Source organism: Zalophus californianus, chromosome 5 (assembly GCF_009762305.2).
Source record: "Zalophus californianus isolate mZalCal1 chromosome 5, mZalCal1.pri.v2, whole genome shotgun sequence".
Taxonomy (NCBI): Eukaryota; Metazoa; Chordata; class Mammalia; order Carnivora; family Otariidae; genus Zalophus; species Zalophus californianus.
In genome coordinates, this window is record NC_045599.1 from 4,781,892 (window position 1) to 4,799,994 (window position 18,103).

General features: G+C 43.4%; 1 protein-coding gene across 2 annotated transcripts in view; it reads left to right on the top strand.

The window, feature by feature from the left end:
* The first annotated feature begins 2,832 nt into the window (after nucleotides 1-2,832).
* Nucleotides 2,833-18,103, top strand: part of CANX (calnexin) — a 32,950-nt gene continuing 17,679 nt past the window's right edge. The window contains exon 1 of one of the 2 annotated variants that reach the window (XR_003522037.2): nucleotides 2,833-3,007. The gene's annotated coding sequence lies outside the window, so the exon portion shown is untranslated. The remainder of the gene's footprint in view (nucleotides 3,008-18,103) is intronic. The other variant, XM_027605317.2, reaches the window with a different exon arrangement.

Consider the following 18,103-nt stretch of genomic DNA (forward strand, 5'->3'; position numbering starts at 1 on the left):
TATGGCATTATCTGCATGAAGGATCTAATTCATGAGATCTTCACTTGGAAGTGTTGGAAAATACTTCAGAGAAGCAAACAACTTCCTGGGGCCCTTCAGATGATCATTTCCAGGAGTGGAATGAAGAAAAAGACCACCCATTTTGTAGAAGGTGGAGATGTTGGCAACAGGGAAGACCAGATTGGCGGGCTTATTAGAAGGATGACCTGAGGTCTCTACAGTGATTATTTTTGTAATCTGGTCAGTTAATCAACAGTGACTGCTTTTAAATTGGGGGGGGAAAGATACTCCTTGGGGTTTGTCCTTTGCTTCCTTTTTTTTTTTCTTTTTTAAAGATTTTATTTCTTTGAGAGAGAGAGAGAGAGCACAAGCAGGGGGAGGGGCAGAGGGAGAGGCAGAAGCAGGCTCCCCGCTGAGCAGGGAGCTCTGCTTGGGGCTCTAGCCCAGGGTCCTGGGATCATGATCTTAACTGACTGAGCCACCCAGGTGCCCCTTGCTTCCTCCTCTGAAGAACATTATGCTTTAGGAAAAAAATCCCCAACAGGACTCTTAGCAGGATCTCGAGTCCTGCCCTGTCTTGGGCCCAGACAGGATCCCCAGGATCAGCCAAGTTTGAATTCCCTCTTTTTTGGGGGGCTATACAGTTCACCTCCAGTCACTCAGGCTCACACTCCCAGTGTTGGCTTTGATTCCTCTCTTTCCCTAGCCTCCTGAGTCCAACGGACCATTCTTCAGCGTCAACATTTAATGCTTTTGTTTCTATACATGCTGCCATTCCCTAACCCTGCCCTTAAATCACCTCCAAGAAGTGGCTTCCTAACCGGCCTCATAGTCTCTCTGTCTTTCAGACCTCCCTGGAATAATACTAAAATAATCTAAAATCCAAATCTAAAATCTAAACCATCTCCCTGCAGACTCCTTGGCTCGTCCTTCAAGGCCTGCCCCTAACCCAACCCTGGAACTGACTCCCATCACTTTCTTAGATACCTTTCTCTGGCCAAAACACTCTTTGACACCTTCCTCCAGCCAAAGAAATAAAATCTTTAAAAACACTCCAGCCTAAACACACGCTACCCATTTTCCTGTCTTTGCCTATGCTGTTCCCTCAGCTAATGAAGCGTTCAACCCTCCTCCAACTCTCCGACTATAGAAATCCTGCGTATCTACCAGGTCCAGCTCAAGTCGTACCTCTTTCCCTGTCCATTCTAGATGAAAGCAGTTCCTCCTAACTCAAAGCTCCATTACCTTTGCCCTCTCTCTTTTTTTAAAGATTTTTATGTATTTGAGAGAGAGTGAGAGCGAGAGAGATCACAGGGAGAGGGAGAAGCAGACTCGCTGCTGAGCAGGGAGCCCCATGTGGAGCTGATCCCAGGACCCCTGAGATCATGACCTGAGCCGAAGGCAGATACTCCAGGGACTGAACCACCCCGGCGCCCCTCCATTACCTTCTCTTTACTCTCTGTCTGTCTATATCTATTTATCATCCATCTATCTATCTATCTATCTATCAATCATTGGACAAGCAGGGTTGAAGGAGCGGGAGAAGCAAGCTCCCCGCGGAGCAGGGAGCCCTTGGTGGGGCTCCATCCCAGGACCCTGGGATCCTGACCTGAGCGGAAGGCAGACGTTTAACCGACTGAGCCACCCAGGCGCCCCTTCTCTTTACCTTTTAGCACCTTTATTGGAGTAGCTCTTTTGCTCACATACCGTTCCTATAACTACATTTTAAGGTCATTGTTTGGAACATGTGGCCTTCAAAATATAAGTAAAATTCTCTTACGTAGATCTGGGGGTTGAAGAACTGGAGAATACTAAACTCAGGCAAACACCAAACTCGGACTCCTCTTTTCTCCTTCCAAGTGGCAGGAGGAAATAATGCTGGTTCCTGGGATAAGCGATACACCGGCTGATTCTAGTTTTTTTCCATCCCAAGATTCAGCCTTTGGGCCTCCAAACAAACGGAAGACCAAGACCAGGACCTATAAACGTCTAGAAAAACCATAGACCATTTCCATTTTCTGAGGTTCTCAGCATATTAAACCTGAAGATGTGTTAAAAGCGGGTTACACAAGTTGTGATGGGTCTGCAATCTTCCCATCCTTTTCTCCCAAGCCAGCCGTCAGTCCGTCTCTGTGCCCTTACGTTTAATCTTATTTAAGGAAACATCGCAAACTGAAAATGGAAATAACCTTGGGTTATATCGTATTCTGGACTCTGTGTTGGATAAGGAGGCGGCAGGCTGCTGCGCCCAGAGAGATGACTCTGCAAGAACGGTGGCGCCTGGTTACACAGAGCTGTGCAGTCAACTCCAGGCCCGGCCAGGGGCGCCCGCGCCGGGTTTCCTCCGGGGCCCGCGCATGCCGCCTCCGGGAACAGGCCCTTCCCCAGTGGCCCAGACGATCTCCCACCCCTTCTGCCGGCTGCCATTTGCCCCTTGAGCAAAGGGAACGGGACGCCCATCCCGGGGGCCAGCTCCAGGCACCGGCGGCGTATGCACCCAAGAGGTCGGGACGAAACGCCGGGCAGCGGGCCCACTAAGGAATCAGGGCGACCGGGTGCCGGAACGCCTGCCCGGCCAACCCCGCCCCAGGGCGCGCGCGCCCCAGGTTCCCGATTCCGCGGCGGCCCGCCCCCTTCCCTCCCGCCCAACCAACAGCCACTTCCTGCCTCACTTCCAGCCAATCCCCACACTCCACGAAGAATAGCCCTAGGGGGCGTATGGGAAGGTGCGGAGAGCGATGGCCGCACCGGCCAACCAAATCCCGGAGCTTGCGTGGGGGGGCGGGACTTGGAGCTGGCCCTAGCTACTCAGGAGCGGGGGGCGGACGCAGGGCCGGGCTTCGCGCGGTGGGGCTCGCTCGCGCGGCAGCAGCGGTAGCCGAGGCCTCTTGGTTCTGCGGCACGTGACGGTTGGGCCGCCTCTGCCGCTGTCTCCACTGCAGCGCGGGGCCAGGTGTGCGGGCGGGTGGAGGCGCGGGCACCACCGGCGGACCCCGCAAAGCTCGAGGTGAGGCAGGAGGCCCGCGCGTGTCCTCGGGCCTGTGAGGACCTCGGGGGGCCTGGGTGCGCGGCGCGGCGGCCCAAGGGCCGGGCGTGGCCGGGGCCGAGGGGGTCGGGCTGGGCTTGAGGGCCCACAGTCGCGAGGGACGAGGCCCGGGCCCGAGCCGGGGCAGCTTGGTGTGGGGAGCCGGGCCCAGGCCGCGCCGCCGGGGTCGGGAGGCGTGGCAGGTGCCCTAGAGGCTCCCTTGACCTCTGGGTAGCTAACTTCTTCCTATGGTTTTGCTTCTAGGGCTTTCTGAGGCCTTTTACTGGCTACCCGGGAAGCCGCAAGGTGGCTCGGAGTAAAGGGGGAAAGGTCTGGAGTGGGGTAGGGCCTAGTCTGTACTCGTAGCAGTGGGAAAAGGTGATATCAGACCGGGAGAGAATGTCTGGGATTAGCAGCATTACAGGTTCAGAATTGAAAAATAAAACCGTAAAGCGAGGACCGAACCCTAGCACCCCGAAGAGTGTGGAGAATGTGCCAGAACACGCCTGGGTTGAAAAACTTCAGTCTTAACATTTACACCTATTGGGGGGTGGGGAGTAATCCAGTCGGAAATTCAGTGGACGTTTTAAAAAGCAGGAAAGCACCTGAAAGCCCACTGAGGGCATGGCGTTTTTTGGTGGAGGAAACAGATCCAGAGCTATAAAATGACAGGCCCAAGGTCATGCCATTAATTTTATGATCACGTTTGGGATTATAGTTGAGGGCAGGGCAGTTTTGGTGTAGGGGTTGGGGTTAAGTTTAAGGCCCTGGTTCAAGCCCTTTATGGCCCGTTTGTTGTGTGAACTTAGGCAATTTACTTCCCCTTTGTGTCCTAGGTCTCCCCAAATAATGGACATAATAATACGTGATGGAGTTGTTAGAATTAAATTGGGTGTACAATAAGGTAGGGAAGTCTGACACATGATAACTGTGGTATAAATATTGATTGCATTAAGTTACTATAATCCAAATGCTGCTGGTCCGCTAAACTCACATCCTGCGCTTTGAATTAAGCCCTGTTTCCCAGTATCTGAAGTCACATTTACTTATTTACTTTTAAATCAAATTTTAGTTAACATACAGTGCAATATTGGTTTCTGGCTGAAACTACATTTACAGTAATGGGAGGGAGAAATGGATCTGGTGGGTCAACTGCTGGGCATGGCACACGTGAATGCTGGTTGAAGGAGGTTAAACTGAGCTGAATATTAAAAGCTTGTGAGGACAAAGGTGAGCCACGGTTAAGTCTCTTTACCTCTAATTTAAGAAATGGAACATTTTGTTTAATTTTTTAATGAGTAGACTTTTGTTGTTTTTAAGAGAAGAATTGTGTTGAGTTTTGAAATCATTCTGTATCTCAGCTTTTCCCCGCGTTGTTCGAGGGTCATGAATAGAATCACTGCCATGTTGTACACGCGCTGTAATTATACTTAGAGCAGCCTCGGAACAGAGGTAAAGCACTGTGTGGGAGTTCTTTGCACCATCCAGGGTGCACAAGCCAACAAACCTGGTAACTGGATCATGAGAAGGCTAGAGTGAACTCTGTATTGGAGTGGACGAGTCCTACCACGACAGATTTTCTGACCTATCTGAAAATGGGTGTTAGCATCCCGCTCCACCTAACTATCTTAACTGGACAGACAGTTCAACTAACACATTATCTTCCAAGAACCATGAGAGGTAAACGTTTGGGCAGAAGCTGTGGCTGCCGTTTTGGCAATCATGCTGTTGCATCCTTTCATGAGAGTTCACTTTGCCCTGTGAGATAGCTTCAGGGACAAAACGACCGTTGGTAAGCAGAATGCAGAGTCTTGAATTCCAGGCCCAGCATGGTAAGTAACTAGCTTATGAACCACCTTGGTTTCCCCATCTTTAAAACGGAAATGGGAAGTCTCCTGGCTGCCTCAACTTTCGGAGGCCACTGGGAGGGACAAATAAGATGGGGAACAGGGAACTACTTTGAATAGTGTGCTGCACTGTGCAGACAGAAGAACTGGCAGTCCATAACAACTCCTAGGAAAAATAAAAGGGCCTGAACATAGTTGTAACCTGTATAGCTCACTGTAGAACTTCATCGGGAAAGTGCTGCTAGTTGGTCGCTTTTTTAACTGCAGCAGATGTACTTTTAAATTAAGCTTGACTGTGAGCTATGAAACCTATTTGGAGTTTTTTTTTTTTTAAGAATTTAGAGGATTTTCAGCAATGTATTCTGAGTATTCACATGTTAAACCTACTTAGGTTATAGGAAAAAAAGAAAGTGCTATGGAAAAGCCAATTATGTTCCGGTCAACGAAAAACAAAATTCAAAACTGTAAACAAGGTATTACAGATATATTTTTAAATGGATGAGCATTCCCAATAAAGATCATGTTTTATGTAGTTCCCCCTTCTTAAATGCTTTTACTTTTTGACTAGATGCATGTGTAATACAGTGAGAAGGTATAAAGAGTAGTAAAATGGTTCATCTGTGACTGGAATCAAATCCCTTTTAACTGGTTCCTTTCCAATCTAAGGCTTAAAATTTCTTACTTGCCTTAAAACTTCGAGTTTTAGAACCATTAAAACTTACATGGTATCACTGGGCAGTACCCGGTAATAGTAGAAATCACTGCTAGTGTTGCTCATATGTCCTGTAAGCCAGGCACGTGCATTTTGTTTATACAGTGACCCTAAGAAGTATATAGTGTTGTTATTCTCATTTAAGAGATGAAACTGAGGGCCCTGAAGTTAGTAGTTCACTCAGTGTACCAAGTTATTGGATAGTCCAGGAGGGATTGTGACTTCTGAGTTCCAGCTCATAAACACTGCTCTATGTCTAACTGTGACCTCGGACAGTTTCTGTAATTTCTCTTAGCTTTAGTTTTCTCACTGTGTCAGCTGAGGGTGATCAAACCTCCTGGGGTTCTTGTGAGGATTAAATTAGACAACCTAAGATACTTAAACCCCATAAGACCAACATTTTGAAAAGGGTATATTAATAGATGAGTGGATAACCTGCCTGAAAGAAAGACTGCCTCATTTCCTATTATATACTGCCTTAAAAAAAAAAAAAAAAAAATCACTTTTTTTTTTTAAACAACCAAGAACATTAGCTAGGTTATTTCTTCTTCTAATTTCTCACGAATTAAAGGAATTATTTGAAATATCTTAACTTCTTTTAAGAGACAAGTCCCACAAAGAAAAGCCCAGAACCAAATGGCTTTACTGGTTAAATCTACCAAATACTTAAAACGAGAATTAACATCAGTCATTTACAAACTCTTCCAAAAACAGAAGGGAGCACACTTCCCACTCATTCTGTGAGGCCAATATTACCCTGATACCAAAACCAGAGACTTCACAAGAAAACTGTAGACCTATATCTTTGATGAAAATAGATGCAAAAACCCTCAAAATGCTAGCAAATGGAATCCAGTACCATATAAAAAGGACTATACATCATGCCAACTGGGATTTATCCCAGGAATGCAAGGTCGGTTGAACATACAATAATGAATGTAACACACTACATTAATAAAGGACAAAAACCACATCTCAGTACACACAGAAAAAAGCATTTGACAAAATGCAGCTCCCTTTCATGATAAAAAAAATACTCAACAAACTGGGAATAGAAAGAACTTCCTCAACCTGCTGAAGAGACAAATAATCCCTTCCTGGGGATTTCTTCTGTTCCTCTTTCTAATTTCAGATGGATTACAGGAATTAGGGTTGAAATTTCCTAACTTTGTTTAAGAAACTAAGTCCCACAAATAAAAGCCGAGAACCAAACGGCTCCATTGGTGAATTCATTCAGAAACCTAGGGAAGAATTAATACCAATCCTTCCCCAAACTCTTCTGAAAAATAGAAGAGAGTACTTCTCAACCCATTTAGTAAGGTCAGAATTCCTCAAATACCAAGACCAGACAAAGACTTCGCAAGAAAAGAAAACCATAGACCAAAATATGTTTTTTTTTTTTAACGTAATCGCTGTGCCCAGCATGGAGCTTCAACTCATGACCATGTGATCAAGAGTCGCATATGCCCTACTGACTGAGCAGCCAGGTGCCCCAGACCAATATTTCTTATGAAAAAAAAAATAGACTTAAAAAGATAAAACATAAAAATTTAAATTTAATAAACTTAAAAATAATATAAACCTCCATTTGTTTTAAGGATCATTTTTTTCCTAAATAGACCCTTATTGAGAGTAAAGTTTTGTGCCTTACAGGGTACAAATTTACTATTTCTTTATTGTGCCTATTCCTAAAGTTGATCTAAGTGGTTGTCGGATTTGCTGAAATTCAATGCAGATTTGTCTGTTTCTGTTAAATAAGATATTAGGTGTTCAGGTGAAGTCTCGTGCATTATTAAATGCATGTAGTAAAATAATTGGGATTGTCTTTTTTCAGAATGTGCTGAGAACAGAATTACAATTAACCAAAAATAAATGGAGTTTTGGAGAATCCATGAACAGAAATAATCAGTGACTAAGCAGGAAAAAAATCACAGATAAACATGGACATTTCTATATACAAATGCTAAGATTGTAGAGACACCATTGCGAGGAAGAGTTAAATCCTATAGTGTGATTAGAGGAAAGCAAGTTTTCCTGGCTATGCAAAATTATTCAGCTTTGCTGAAAAACTTTGGAGGAGGAGGCGGGTATATTAGACCTATGGGTCTACTATGAGAACTGAAGGTGTGTTCACTCTGGTTGTACTAATTGTGCACCAAAGAACAAACTTTGCATATACCTACCTATAAAGTCCTGGACTCTAATAGACTTTGTATTATCTTTTTCTATTTTCACAGCAGGCCTTCCTGCCAGTAGTACTATTACCCACATCTGTAAAATAGGGAAAGAAGACTCCTGGGAGCTCAGTAAGCTGAGCAGGGGAGTCTGGAGCCCAGGTTTCTCTGACATGACAGGTTATACCAGCCATGTGCACCATACTGCCTTGGGTTATCAGGAATTACTTTTCTGAATCGGCAGTTTTAAGATAGGAAATTTCCGTCTCTAGAAGTCAAAATGAATTCACTCTTAAAAGTTAAAAAGCATGGACTGCAGTATTAAAAGTGAGTGGATTAGGTGCTCTTGAAGCCTCCTGTCCCTGAGATTTTGAGAGTTGGACTTTTTGCTCTGTCCTTGGGAAATTGGGAAGCAAGCCAGAAATCATGTATATAGTAGTATAGCTTAAATGTACATGTATGTGTTTCATTCCCGCTTTCTTGGCTTTGTGTGTGTTTGTCCGTGCAAACCCAGAGGGTGGAGATACTCTGGCCTGGATGTAGATAGATAATTACATTTGATTACCAAAAACAAAACCCTTATAAACTGGAAGGAAAAGAGAAAGACTTGACCTCTTCAAGTTCAAATTTCTCATCAAGCTCACATTTCTGAGTCTTTATAATTTCATGCTTTATAGAAGTAGGTCAGTTTAAAGCCGGTGTCTGGACAACTTTGCTCAAGTCTAAACTGACATCTTTGTTGATCCAGTATACATCATTTTAAAAAAGCATTTAATTTTGAACTAATCATAGAGCTGTAAGAAATGGCAAAAATAGTACAGAGCAGTCCCTGGTACCCATCACCCAGCTTCCCCCAATGGTAGCATCATCTTTTTTTTTTTTTTTAAGTAGGCTCCATCCCCATTGTGGAGCCCAGGGCTGGGCTCGAACTCACGACTCTGAGATCAAGACCTGAGCCAAGATGCAGAGTCAGACACTCAACTGATTGAGCCACCCAGGCGTCCCCCCAGTGGTTATCATCTACATAACTATAGTACAATCTCGAATCCAGGAAGTTGACTTTGGTACAATCTACAGACCTTATTCATAATTTACCAGGATTTGCATGCATGTGTGTGTGTATGTATATAGTATGTAGTTCTGTGCAATTTTGTCATGTTGAGAATTCATTTTTGAAATTGTTACTTTTTTGGCATTATTTTTGTAGAAAGAGAATACTACCATGAGTCTTAAGTGGTACTAACAAACCTGTGCATTTTTTGCAAGTTAGATAAAGAAAAGATAGGTTATAATATTATGAGTTTATTTTGATACTGACCCAAAACCCCCAAAATTGATTTGTAGAACTAATACTACAGTATATTCATAAACTCTGAAAACATAGGCGAATATACATAATGTCATCAAGGTCACTTTTAATCTATAAAATATTTTTATGTTTCCAGATTTTTTTTTTAAAGATTTTATTTATTTGAGAGAGAGCATGAGAGAGAGAGAGAGCACCAGCAGAAAGAGAGGCAGAGGGGGAGGGAGAAGCAGGCTTCCTGCTGAGCAGGGAGCCCGAAGCGGGGCTTGATCCCAGGACCCCAGGATCATGACCTGAGCCGAAGGCAGACGCTTAACAACTGAGCCACCTAGGCGCCCCTCCAGATTTGTTTTTTTTTTTGAATCCCTTTGCCGCTTATGTTTCCAGACTTTATAGACACCATATTATAGATTGAGTTCCTAAAGGTCAGAGACCGACTTTTTTTTTTCATATTTGATGCCTACTTGGCAGTCGTGGAATTGGATGCCATCAACAAACATTGGTTTAGTGTCTCACTCTAGCCAGGTTTTTTGATGGGTATTAGATGATTTTCTCCTTTAACCCATTGGTAATACATAATTGCCAATCTAAGCCTGTGATTGCCAGAAAACATTCTTGAACTCTGCCACCCAACTTTTATCAGAAGTCCAGTTGATTGATTGATTGATGAGGATTTGAAGGATATGCAGTCTATTGATTTCTCTAGAGCCTAGATATTGTAGGTTTTATTTTTATTTTTTATTTTATTTTTTAAAGATTTATTTATTTGAAAGAGAGCACGTGCACTTGCAAGCATGGAGGGGGCAGAAGGAGAGGGAGAAAATCTTAAGCAGACGCCTGCTGAATGGGGAGCCTGATTTGGGGCTCCATCTCCCTACCCTGGGATCAGGACCCCAGCCAAAATCTGGAGTCAGATGCCTATCAGGGCGCCTGGGTGACTCAGTCGTTAAGCATCTGCCTTCGGCTCAGGTCATGATCCCAGGGTCCTGGAATCAAGGCCTGCATCGGGCTCCCTGCTCCGCAGGAAGCCTGCTTCTCCCTCTCCCACTTCCCCTGCTTGTGTTCCCTCTCACTGTGTCTCTGTCAAGTAAATAAATAAAATATTAAAAAAAAAAGATGCCTATCAAGAGTCAGATGCATAACCAACTGAGCCATCCAGGTGCTCCATAGGTTTTGTTTTTAGATCTAGATCAACAGAAATCAGAACTTGGACCATATGGTGTTGGCCCCCATAGTATTTTGGGGTTTTTATTGACGTAGTCTTTGCTTACATTAAAGGGTATCTTAAGACAGAGCCACACAAAACTCACATTTGTATATAACTTAAGGGTATTTTTGAGACAAGTTGTCCAATTCAGTAGATTCATAGATGTTAAAAGATTTTCTTGTTTGTGCTTTTGTTTTTTACTTGTGGGCTGTCCTAGAGGTCCAGACCTGTAGTGATGATAATTTGACTAAGATAGGAATTTAAGCAGCCCACTGTGAAACTTTTTCTTGTAGCACTGAGCTAGTTACAGGTTATGCATTCACCCAGCATTTGCATCCTGGCTCAGAGGGGCTTTGCTGTAGAGTTTAAGGTAAGAGTCTTGCAGTGATAAAAATTACGAGAGACAGGGAGAGAAGATGGCCCCTGAAAGAAAACCAGAAAATGAAGTGGTCTAAGAATATAATGGCTTAAAGTCGGGGGTGGGGGATCAGACTGCTGTAATGGATTGCAGGAATGCGGGAAACCTTGCCCTTGAGGAGCTGATACATCAGCATGAACTGTGAAATAGAATTTTAGCAAATGTGGTCAATGTTTCTTTATTACAGGAAAATGTTTCTCGGTTAAGGGCGCCTGGGTGGCTCAGTCGTTAAGCGTCTGCCTTCGGCTCAGGTCGTGATCCCAGGGTCCTGGGATTGAGCCCCGCATGGGGCTCCCTTCTCGGCAGGAGGCCTGCTTCTCCCTCTCTCACTCCCTCTGCTTGTGTTCCCTCTCCCGCTATCTCTCTCTCTCTCTGTCAAATAACTAAATGAAATCTTTGGGGCGGGGGGGGGGGGGGGAAGGTAATTTCTTTATTCACTTTTACTCCTGAACTTAAAAAATCTAGGAACCACTTGCCTGTGGCTCAGGGGAAGTTGGGGGGGGGGGGGCGCCGTGTGCTGTTTGTTTTCTAAAAGCATTCTTGCTTTGTTGTTGAACTCCTTGTTCTATATTTCCTATTGATAATCTTAGAAACAGGAAAGCAAAGTGACAGAAGTACGCTCTCTGCTTAGGATTCTGTCAGTGTAAAGACAAATGAAGACTTTAAAAGGGAGGAAAAAACCTGAAATCCTCCTAGATGGTAAAATATGTGGAAAATCACATTGTGTCTTTCAGGCAGAAGCATTTGTAGAATTACCAAGTAGGGTGCACTGCACCGGGATGCAGGAACCTTGGCTTCTGATCCTGATTCTGCCAATAATTTGATTTTTGGCAAGTTGGTCTCTGGACCTTAGTCTTGTCAAAAAGGAGAACTAGACTAGATTCCTCTGGTATATTTCAGCCCCAGGATATTTTTGAAGGGGTGGGAGATCAAACATTTGAAGCATAATCGTGGAACATCTTTTTTTTTTTAATTAATTTTTAGAACAGTTTTAGATTTACAGAAAAATTACAAAGATAGCACAGAGGAGTCCCAGTTTCCCCTACTATTAACAAATTAGCGCAGAACATTTGTTACAATTAATGAACCAATATTGATAGATAAATATTAACTAAAGTTTTCTTTAATTCAGATTTCCTTTGTTTTTACCCGTTGTCCTTTTTCTGTTCCAGGATACATTACATTTAGTCATATTTCCTTAGGCTCTCCTTGGCTGTGACCGTTCTTTAAATTTTTTTTTAAATTTTATTTATTTATTTCAGAGAGAGAGAGAATGAGAGATAGAAAGCACGAGAGGGAAGAGGGTCAGAGGGAGAAGCAGACTCCCCGCCAAGCAGGGAGCCCGATGCAGGACTCGATCCCGGGATTCCAGGATCATGACCTGAGCCCAAGGCAGTCGCTTAACCAACTGAGCCACCCAGGCGCCCGGCTGTGACCGTTCTTTAGACTTTCCTTAGTTTTGATGACCATGACATTTTTTAGGACTACTGGTTAGGGTGTTTTGTAGAATGTCCTTCTATTGGGATTTTGATTTGTGTTTTTCTCATGATTAGACTGGCGATAATGGATTTTTGGGAGGAAGACCACAGAGGTTAAAGTCCTTTTTTCATCACATTGTGTCAAGGGTACCTACTATCAACATGACCTTTCACTGTTCATGTTGACCTTGGTCACCTGGGTGAGATAGTTTTTGCCAGGTTTCTCCAGTGTAAAGTTCCCCCCTCTCTCTCCCCTTTCCCATACTGTGTGCTCTTTGGGAGGACATCACCTGGTGCAGCTGCGCACACGTAAGGAGTGGGGAGTTAGGCTCTCCTTCCTTGAAGGAGGAGTAACTGCATAGATTAGTTGGAATATTTCTGCATGGGAAATTTGTCTCTCCTTCCCCATTTATTTCTTTACCCATATATTTGTGTCAGTATAGATCCATGGTTATTTATTTTCTACTTCGGGGTATATCTAGTACCACTTACTTTGTTGCTCATAACTGTTCCGCTTTGGCCACTGGGCACTCTTTCTTGTGTTCCTTTGACATACCCCCCCCCATCATTATAGGTGTTTTATTTTTGTTTTCTTTTTTGAACACTTTACTGGCAGTGTGAGATGTTCCAGGCTCACCTTGTGTATTTCCTGCCCCAATTCTAGAGTTGGCCATTTCTCCAAAGGGCTCTGTTCCCTTTAATTGGAGGTGGTATTAAAAATCAAGATCTTGGTACTAGGTGTATATTTATTGCTACGGAGACGTAGTTTCTTTTAGGCCCTCAAGGTGACACAGGAGGGAAACGTGTGCATACTAATGGGCATATATGCGCCTGTCTATAAATACTACTATATGTAACCCTCTGTAAATTAGCCACAACATGAGTTTACACTGATGTCTCCAACTGTCTCCCGTTACCATAGGGGCTCTTCCAGCCTCTTTCCTTCGCTTATCTGTCAGTTCCCACACCCAGTGGTTAGAACGTGGTTCCCGCCATCCACTGCCCATATACTCGTTCAGTTCCAGTGTACGCATACAGCAGCATCAGCTTTGTTAACCTGTCCCCTGTGGGGAATAACTTACCAGCTGGAAAAGGGCTTTCGCACCGTCTAGTTTACAGACTCCACTTGTTTCTGAAGTTACGTAGGTCAGCATCTTCCCTCCATCCCTTCCAGTGAGGTGGTTAATATATCTGTAACACGAACGATTGTCACATCCTGTGTGCTGTCCTTGGGCCACTTGACCTCCTAAATGATTTTCTAAAATTTTCATCCATTGAGATTCACTCTCTCTGCTGTGAGGTTTCATGGGTTTTGACAAATGCGTAGAGTTATGGATCCATAATCTTAGCATCCTACAGAGTAGTCTCACTGCCTGAATTACCCCCCTGTGCTGACATATTCATCCTGACCACTTCCCCCAGACCTCTGGTGACCACTGATCTTTTTACTGTATCTGTAGTTTTACTTTTTTCAGAATGTCCTATAACTGGAATTATACAACACGTCGCCCTCTCGGACTGGCTTCTTTCACTTAGCAATATGCATTTAAAATTCATCCAAGTCTTTGTATGGCTTGAGAACTCATTTCTTTGAGTTGCTGAGTAATATTGCATTGCAGTTTGTTTATTCATACAGCTATTGAAGGATATTTTTGATCCTTCCAAGTTTGGGGTGGTTATGGGTAAAGCTGCTAGAAATACTGGTGTGCGGGGTTTTGTGCGTCTGTAAGCTTTCAGATCAGTTGGGCAAGTACCTAGGAACATGATTGCTGAATAGATGGTAAGATTCCATTTAGTTTTGTAAGAAATTGCCACACTGTCTTCCAGAGGGGGTATGCTATTTTGTATTTTCACCAGCAATGAATGAGAGCTCCTGTTGGCTTCACACCCTTGCCAGTGTTTGGATTCTTGGCCATTCTAATATGTGCATGCTTGTATCTTGTGGTTTTAATTTGCAGTTAGCTAATGGCAAATGATATTGAGCATCTTTTCATATGCTTATATTCCATCTGAGTATCTTTGGTGAGGTATCTGTTCAGAATTTTTTGTCCCATTTTGTAACTGGATGGTGTGTTTTCTTATTGGTGAGTGTGAGTTCTTTGTACATTTTGGAAACCAGTCTGATAATCTGTTATCAGATGTGTGTTTTCCAGATATTTTCTTCTTGTCTGATTTGTCTTTTAATCTCTTTAAGTCTTTCACAGAGTTGAAGTTTTTAATTTTAGTAAAATCCAGCTTACTGATTTTTCTTTCCATATATCTTACTTTTGATGTTTTATGTAAAAACTCACAAGATCACCTGAATTTTTTCCTATGTTTTCTTTTAGAAGGCATAGTAGTGCAGCATCCTGTATAAATACCCACCCAGTTAATGCTACCTTTTGGATTCCATTTGGTGTAGGGGGACTGAAAGAAGATGGGGGGGATTCTGTGTCTTGGTAATGTTGGATTTTCATTAACAAAGCAGAGAATTAAGGTCACCTTAAAATGTCTTGTTGAATTCTTTGTAAGTATGGACAAATCTCGGAACATTTAAGCTGACTTACTGGTGGCTCTTGGAACTAGAATAGACCTATTGGCTGTAGCGTTTTGGGGGGTGGGTATTGGCAAATTCCTGGTGTTAACGCAGCATATATAAAGCTGGCAGAGGGCAAGTCTCATTAAGTGGCTCTGAGAGGCGTGGTTTGGTGAGACTGACTCCTCACAGGTTCCACAACCTTTTGAATAATGTGAAAGGAGCAGATGAATGCCTGCACACTTCTCTCCCCTAAAGAACAAGGTTCTGCACCTCGAGTGTAGAGAAAACGGCAGTGGGCGAGAAGTGCATTTTCTGAAGCTTGCTAGAGACTTTCTGTGTTCCTGACAGGACAGGTAGCCAGCCTTCTGCTCTCTGAAAACGGTTTTCCTTGCAGGGAGACCACTCTGCCTCCCCAACACAGATGCCTTCTTTCCCCCTGTTCCTTGGCCCACAGCCTGGGCTCGCTGTTCTGCAGTCACTCTGCCCTCACTAACCCTACCTGATACCCCCCCCCCCCCCCCGCCCCATTCCAGATCACTCCCTCCTAAAGGCGGCTCCTGCCTGGTCTTCTGTCTTGCGTTCCATTGTACCTTCTCAGCACGCAACTACACAGTAGCGTTCTGTCTAGTGTGATAGAAATACAGGATTTGAATTCTTTTGAGTCTCACTGTGATAATAAGTAGGTTATTTTGATTTCATTAACGTGTAAAATAAAATGAGAGTAATACCTCACGGGAGGTTTACATGAACAGTGTACGTGAAAGTGCTTTATAAACTGGAAAACAGAGCCCAAATGGATTATTCATAAACCCTAAACGGTGGTTCTCAAAGTGTGGTTCCTGGGACTTGTTAGAAAGGTAAAAATCCAGGCCTGGACTGAATCAGAAACTCAGACTGAGCCCCAGCAGTCTGTTTCAGCAAGCTCCCTGCGTGATGCTGATGGCTGTTTAAATTTGGGAAACATGGCTCTACATTGTACTTAAAAACCAAAGGAGAGCTATTGCAGTCTGCCCAGGCTGCCGTATAGAATACCGCGGCAGGGGCTTAAACAATAGGAAATTATTTTCTCTCAATTCTGGAGGCTGGAAGTCCAAGATCAAGGTGTTGTCAGGATTGGCTTCTGGTGAGGACGTTTCTCTTGCTTGCAGAGAGCTGCCATCTGGCTGTGTCCTCACGTGGACTCGCCTCTGTGCATGAACACTCCTAGTGTCTTATGTGGACAGCAGTTTCGCTGGATTAGGGCCCTACCTGCCCTGTGACCTCTTAACCTTAAGTACTCTCTCAAAGGTCGTGTGTCTAGATACAGTCCCATTGGGAGTTAGGACTTCATCATGCAAATTTGGGCAGGGGAATACAATTCAGTCCATAGCAGCAGTATATCAACACATTAAAACTTGTTGAGGGGAAAAAAAAATCAGTCCTACCTTTTTTAAAGGTAAGTAGTTAGCCCACCAGACCATCTCCCTGATTAGCTTTTTCTTCTTGGATAGCAGTGTTCCAGCACCAGTACTCTGTTCTAAGTAATCCATTGCTTTGTACTTTTTTTTTTTTTTTAAGATTTTATTTATTCGACAGAGAAAGACACAGCAAGAGAGGGAACACAAGCAGGGGGAGTGAGAGAGGGAGAACCAGGCTTCTGCCGAGCAGGGAGCCCGATGCAGGGCTCGATCCCAGGACCCTGGAATCATGACCCAAGCCGAAGGCAGACGCTTAACGACTGAGCCACCCAGGCACCCTGCTTTGTACTTTTAATTACTACTAGTCTTAACACATTTTATTTACTTTGAAAAAGTCAGCTACATACTGTTTTAGTTGTGTTTGGGGCGAATTTGTAGCTTATACCGGGGAATCTAATCACCATTTATAGCATTGTTTCTTTTCTTTTCTTTTTTAAAGATTTTATTTATTTAGGGGCACCTGGGTGGCTCGAGTCAGTTAAGCCTCCGACTCTTGATTTTAGCTCAGGTCATGATCTCAGGGTCTTGAGGTGAAGCCCCATGTGGGGCTCCATGCTCAGTGTGGAGTCTGCTTGAGATTCTCTCTCTCCCTCTACCTTTCCCGCCGCTTGCACGCACTCTCGCAAAATAAAATCTTTAAAAGGAAAAAAGCCTGCGCAACAGTGGGGTGGAGCGGCAGAGGGAGAGGGACAGGCAGATTCCATGCTGAGCACGGAGCCTGAAGCTGGCCTCCGTCCCAGAACCCTGGGATCATGACCTGAACCAAAGTCAGATGCTTAACCGACTGAGCCACCCACCCAGGTGCCCCTATAGCATTGTTTCTATGAGAGAGGACTTGGGAGTTGTATAAAATTGATTTAGATAAAAGGGTTGAATCAGCCGGTTTAGTTTTCAGAGAGTAAGTTGTAAATCAAACAGGGGCGCCTGGGTGGCTCAGTTGGTTAAGCGACTGCCTTCGGCTCAGGTCATGATCCTGGAGTCTTCTCCCTCTGACCCTCTTCCCTCTCATGCTCTCTATCATTCTCTCTCTGTCAAATAAATAAATAAAATCTTAAAAAAAAAGTTTTAAGTTGTAAATCAAACAGCAATATTGCTATGCCATTGCAGAAAACAGAGGTCTTTCCAGTGAATAAATGAGAGATTACTTGTATTTTTTAAGTATAAGAAACTGAAGCAGAATGTTGACATGAAGAGTTTTTTCTAAAAACTAATACGAGTCCTAGGAAAGGTAATAAATGATTTTAGTTAGCACTTTCATTTTCCGCACTAAATTCTAAGCATTTAGGAATCCAGTCTCCCTTTCATTTTGTGAACATAGTCCTAAGATGCATAAATAAAGAAATACCACTAAATAATGCATGAAAATCTAGTTCTTTGTGTGAGGTTACTATAAAGGATTATAAAGTTTATAAGGAATTTGGCATTAAATTGAGCATTAGAATAAATTGATCTGCATTTTTCTAGAAACTCAATTGGTCAAAATGTCAGCGTTGGTTATGAATTGGGACCATTCGAAGTTTATGAAGGAGCTCCTTCAGGTTTTTTTCTTTTTGCACTTTGCCTAAGAAATAAAGGTCATTGTAAACAAGAGACTAGAAGTATTAAGCTCAGGTGTTTTTTCTTAAATCTTTTTTGTTGTTGAATTAAAAACACATAAGATTTACTATCTTTTTTAAAAAATTAATATTTGTTGATTTACTATTTTCACTATTATTAAGTGTACAGTTCTGTAGTATAAAGTGTATTTACATTCTTGTGCACTCATCACCTCCAGCCATCTCTAGAACTCTTTTCATCTTGCAGAATTGAAACTGTACTACGTACTATTGAATCATGTTGTGCATCCATGGGACTCAGCTTTTATATCTTAAAGATCTGTGGTCCTTGAGAAGAGGGCCCACTGCCACCCAGGACAGTCTAACACAATACACAAGGCATCTAAGTGTTTAAAAATTAAGAGA